The sequence below is a fragment of the Leucopleurus acutus genome (genome assembly GCF_964270905.1).
Source record: "Leucopleurus acutus genome assembly, chromosome: 2".
NCBI lineage: Eukaryota > Metazoa > Chordata > Mammalia > Artiodactyla > Delphinidae > Leucopleurus > Leucopleurus acutus.
In genome coordinates this window covers 66,434,623-66,440,926 of record NC_139143.1, presented here as the reverse complement: position 1 = coordinate 66,440,926, position 6,304 = coordinate 66,434,623, and positions in this window count along the sequence as shown.

Genomic DNA, 6,304 nt, shown 5'->3' with positions numbered 1-6,304 from the left:
GATCCACCTCCTAGAGTAATGAAAATAAACAAATGGGACCTAATTAAACTTAAAAGCTTTTGCACAGCAAAGGAAACTATAAACAACAAAAAGACAACCCACAGAATGGGGGAAAATATTTGTGAACAATGCGACCAACAAGGGATTAATCTCCAAAATATACAAACAGCTCATGCAGCTCAATATCAAAAAACAAACAACCCAATCAAACAATGGGCAGATCTAAATAGACATTTCTCCAAAGAAGACATACAGAAGGCCAAGAGGCACATGAAAAGATGCTCAACATCACTAATTATTAGAGAAATGCAAATCAAAACTACAATGAGGTATCACCTCACACCAGTCAGAATGGCTATCATCAAAAAGTCTACAAACAATAAATGCTGTAGAGGGTGTGGAGAAAAGAGAACCCTCCTACATTGTTGGTAGGAATGTAAATTGGCATAGCTACTATGGAGAACAGTATGGAGTTTCCTTAAAAAAACTAAAAATAGAGCTACCGTATAATCCAGCAATCCCACTCCTGGGCACATATGTGGAGAAAGCCATAACTCAAAAAGATACATGCACCCCATGTTCATTGCAGTGTTATTTACAATAGCCAAGACATGGAAGTAACTTAAATGTTCATTGACAAAGGAATGGATAAAGAAGATGTGGTATATATATACAATGGAATATTACTCAGCCATTAAAAAGAATAAAATAATGCCAGTTGCAGCAAAATGGATGGACCTAGAGATTATCATACTAAGTGATGTAAATCAGACAAAGACAAATATCATATGATATCACTTACATGTGGAATCTAAAAAATGATACAAATGAACTTATTTACAAAAAAGAAACAGACTCACAGACTTAAAAAACAAACTTATGGTTACCAAAGCAGAAAGATGGGGGAGGGGGAGATAAATTAGGAGGTTGGAATTAACATATACATACTACTGTATATAAAATAGATAATCAATAAGGATCTACTGTATAGCACAGGGAACTCTACTCAATACTCTATAATAATCTATATGGGAAAAGAATCTGAAAAAGAATAGATATGTATATGTAAAATTGAATCACTCTGCTGTACACCTGAAACTAACACAACATTGTAAATCAACTATACTCCAATATGAAATGAAAATTAAATTTAAAAACTTTTTTTTAAATTTATAATGGGGGGACTTCCCTGGTGGCGCAGTGGTTGAGGGTCCGCCTGCCGATGCAGGGGACACGGGTTCATGCCCCGGTCCGGGAGGATCCCACATGCCGTGGAGCATCTGGGCCCGTGGGCCATGGCCGCTGAGCCTGCACGTCCGGAGCCTGTGCTCCGCAACAAGAGGGGTCACAGCAGTGAGAGGCCTGCGTACCGCAAAAAAAATAAAATAAAAAAAAAAATAACAATGGAGAAAACATTTCTTTCCAACCTGAATTTGTAGACATATTCACATTTTTATTAGATCCCTATGCTCTTCTTTAAAACAGAGGGTACATACCTACATTCAAATGATTTCAGAAAGTTTCTCCAATTCTCTTTTAATAGGATTCATCTTCCAGAAAATTAATAAATATGGAACACAGAAGACTTAGGCAAACTAGACTTTATTGCTGTAAAAACCACTTTGGATTAAACCCAATCTAAATAACTCAGTATGAAACTAAACAGGAACAAGATAGAACAACAAAATTATAACAAATAAGAAACTCAGAAGGGTCAAAAATGCTAATATTTACCAGCATTATGAGCTCCGAATTATTAATTGTGTCACAACTTAGCCTTGTGACACCTCATTACTACTGTAGTCCTCTTACTGTCCAATGTTCCTGCCCCTTCAAATTCTCTTGTCCCAAACATTACAGCTGCTATGGGCATCACATAAAAATTTGCTGCAATCATTGGCACTTCAGCTTAGTAATTATTCTAACTTTTTTCTATCATCCTGGACTCTTTGAACTCCCTCACAAATTGGTTCTCTTAAATCTCCAGTCTCCCTTGCCTTTGGATCTGGGATTGCTCAGCTGTTGATAACCCAACCTCAGACCATCCTGATTGTTATGGGTTAATTTTATTTCTCTGCTTCCCCTCCCCACCAAAGATATGTTGGAGTCCTATCCCCCAGTACCTCAGACTATGACCTTATTTGGAGATAGAGTCTTAACAGAGGTAATCAAGTCAAAATTACTGGTGTTCAATATGACTGGTGTCCTTATAAAAAAGGGAGATCTGGATGCAGAGACAGAAACATAAAGAAAGATGATGTGAAGAGACACAGGGAGAAGATGGCCATCTCTAAGCCAAAGAGAAAGCCCTGGAACAGATCCTTCCTCACAGCCCTTGAAAGGAATCAATCATGATGACACCTTGAGTTCAGACCTCCAGCCTCTAGAACTGCGAGATGACAAATTTCTGTTGTTTAAGCCACCCAATTTGTGGTACTTTATTATGGCAGCCCTAGCAAACTGATACACTGATCTTCATCTGACATCACCTTGGAATGCTGCTTCTGATCATTGTTCTTTGGCTCCAGGCACAGAAGCCAAATGCAGGATGTCCCACCGCATAAAACACAGCAGCAAAACAATATTCCTTATGCTCCCTATCAGGAGAAGTAAACATAGCCACACCTTGAGCTTCAAGAACATTTTTCTTTATGCCTATATATGAGTAATAATTATCAGTCTCTTCCAAAACACATAATTCACTGTTGTATTTACTAGCCAATGTTGTTAAAGATACTGTTCACCACATCACCCATATCCTTACATGGAATCCTGTGTGAGAAACTTGTTCTGAAATTCAGTGTTTCACAATTTGGCAATATCTATGAAAATTAGAAATGTAATGATAATCTATGACTAAGAAATTCCACAAGGCCCTGAAGGTGGATGCAAGCTTGGATTGTCTAAAGATCAGGAAAAAGGCCAGTCTTAATCTTTAGGTGCTTCAAGATGTGGATCTTTCTGAGACAGTTTGTTCTTCAACTTAGTGAATAATCAAGAGTAGAATAGAGTGAGAAATATCCCTAAAACATCAAATATTTTCTGTTTGACCCTCTTGGATCCTTGGAATTTGGGACATTTAGAATGAGGATTTCAGTTCATCATAGATCTTGCCCATACCATGTAGCTGTGACTGTTCACTTTGTGGATCCTCAGACACAGATCCTCAGAGTAAGAATAATGATATTGATACGAATCAGGTTACAGAGCCACAATACCCATCAGGTGTGTATTTTAAAGTAGCTCTATAGCGTAGCTAAGACAGCACTCAAACTGTACATAAAACAATAATGATAGACTGCTTATAAAGTATTAATACGAAAGCTTAGAAACCTTATATGCTCAGAAGAAACAAACACTTTGCACCTGCTCCTGTAATCCTTACATAAGGGAAGGAAGAGCTGTAATTTAGACTGTTTTGTGGTTTCTTTGTCTTCTCTCTGCCCCAAAGAAAACAAATACACACACAGCTGTTATAGCACTTGCTTTCTGCTCCAGAAGAGCATAAGTATGGAGTAGAAATCTTGACTGCTTGCAGACATTTCCTAATAACTAAAAAGTGACAAACACAGCAGGTCTCTCCTGGTTCCAGTAAGGAGGCAGTAATTCATTATAAAAGCAACTCTGCAGCTGCAGTGATGGCTGTTTTATGCTCATTTGTGCACCAGAGTCGGTCCACGCATAACTGTGTAAGTTTAAAGCTGAGGAAGTAACATCACTACTGTGGGCCTGGAGGTAGAAAGCACTATGATGATCCCAAATCAAAAGAGGAAAGTGACCAGTCCTACTGAGACAGAACGAGTTTCCCAAGCTTGGTCCCATCAAGGCCAAGAATGACTCCAGTTGAGAGGTAGTGACCCGAGATTAGGTCAGTGCAGTTTTTAAAAACATATATTTTATTTTTTACATTTCACAAACAAAAAATTTGTGAATTCCAGACCATGTACAATTTAAACCTTTTCAAAGGGCCATGAAGTTGCAATACAGTAAGGTGCTTGACTGAGGTTGGTGATGTCAGTGAATTTAACCCTTATTTTTGACTATTATTTCCTGTAGTAGTTATCGGTGGTATTGGTCAAAGATGTTATTTTTTAAAATCCCATTGATTATACAGAGATGGAATGTCCTTCAAAGTTCCCTTTGGAAAGCTCTTACTTTTTCTTCCTACTATAAAGTAAATAATCTTGTGATAATTTTTAAGAAGAATCATTTGGCATAATATGAAGATATCAATCACAAGTGCTATGAAGCATTTCAGAAAATCTCACTCATTCATTCATTCATCCAACCAGCTCTGATTAATTGCTGAGGTGACTTTGAAACTGACAGCTGAAGAAAGAGCAAAAGCTAATCTTAAGCAAAGTAGGTGTGATGACCATTATAGACAAGGAAATGGCCTAGGTGAAGAGAGGGGTAGGAGGTAAAGTTAATCCAGTTAATGAAGGGAAGTGTGCTAAACCTTGGGAGAATAGAGATAAGGACAAGTCCCAGTGGGAGCTTACATTCCAGTAGAGGGAAATAGATATGTGAACTAATAAAAGTAATAGAACGTGATCAATTTTATGATGAGGTGAACGATGGTTCAGCAGGGTCCAAAGATAAGAGTGGTTAACCCTACCAGGCTTTCTATAATGCTTGAGCTGAGTCATGAAATATGGCGATATACTCCCCAGACTTTTCAGAGAATGACAAATGCTCTAGACAGAGAAAACTGAAAATGTGAAGGCAGAAGTTGAAATAGCTTGATACATTCAGGTTGCTGGAGCTTGCTCCATTTGGAATAAGGGTTCATTCATATACTCATTCGTTAAACAAGCTCCTTAGAGTAGTGAACGAGATGTGTTCAGCCTATGCCTGCATGGAGACTACTTTATAGTGATGGAGGCAGATTTTTAAAGTACGATGTAAATAAATATATAATTACAAATTTTAAGTGTTTATAAAGAAAAAAGTGAGAGCTAAGATAGATATAGAGAAAGAGACGTGAGGAGGAATAGAAATATTCTCTAAAGTCTAGGAAGTGCTCTTGTGAGAAGTGACTTTTAAAATGACATTGAAGAATGAACAAAAGCTAATCTTAAGCAAAGTAAGTGTGATGACCATTAGAGACAAGTAAATGGCATAGGTCCTGATATGTGAAGAGAAGGGTGGGAGGTAAGGTTAATCTAGTTAATGGAAGGAAGTGCATGCCATCACTATGCTAAGGTGTTTAATCTCGCTCTTGTAGGCAATACAGAACCACTGGATAATGTTGAAAGAGACAAATACAATCATATTTGCATTTTAAGAAATCTACTTTCTTGGCAGGGTAGACAGGTATTGTCCATAAAGTAACCAGTTAGGAAATTGCTACAGTGGTCCAGTCAATGGAAGAAGGATTGCTGGAAGTGAAGTTAAGGAAGGAACATAGAAGGTGCATATAAAACAAGCCCACATTTACACAAATAGTAGTGAAATTCAGGAAATTTAAGGCAAAGGGAAGATCAAAAAACCAGAGGAAAACTCAGTGGATGTTGCTTTTCATGAGACTTCTTTAGGGCCTCCTTTCTGACTCCAAGTATCCTTTCTCCTTGGTATCGAGTTTGCCTACTCAGCCTGCCTTGTTTACCAGAAGTCTATATAATTTTCTAAATATTTTGAAGTTATAGTTTTAATTATGCCTAGGTTATGTATTTTAACAAATTTTAATTTTCTATTAGTTGTAGTTTATTTTTATACTTTTCAAAAGGTAATTTCTAACTTTATTATCTTATTGTCATAAAAGACTTGTTTTATTTCTGCTTTTCTGTGGCATTCTTTTTGTCATAAACTACAGTCATAATCGGCACTTGATTGTGATAACCGCAATCAGTTCAACTCTTCTTTGTTTAATCAATCACAGAGGCCAATCTTTGACTGCCTAAGATTTATGTCTTCTGTTAACAGAATCCTGTACACTCGTTAACAAGTTAGTTCACTCCTGCCTGAGATACAGAGGCAACTAAATTCAAAAAATATAATATCAGGCAACATTGTGTGTGCCTTCAGTGTCTGTAAGTTTCAGCAAGTATATTTTGGGTACTCGAAGTTTTATCACTAGCATCAAAGAGAATTGTGAATTGTAACCTGACTCTATTCATTCAACAATGTTCTACCGTTAAACTTTATTAGTCAAACTTCTTTCAGCATACTATATAGTTGAGTTTCTTCCCACTTGGGAAAAGGGAGAACAGTGTCAGCTGGGCATAGGGTGAAATGTACAGGGTATCAATGACTGAATGGATCACCAAGCACTACCTGAAATATGCTTCTCTAGGCCTGTGTA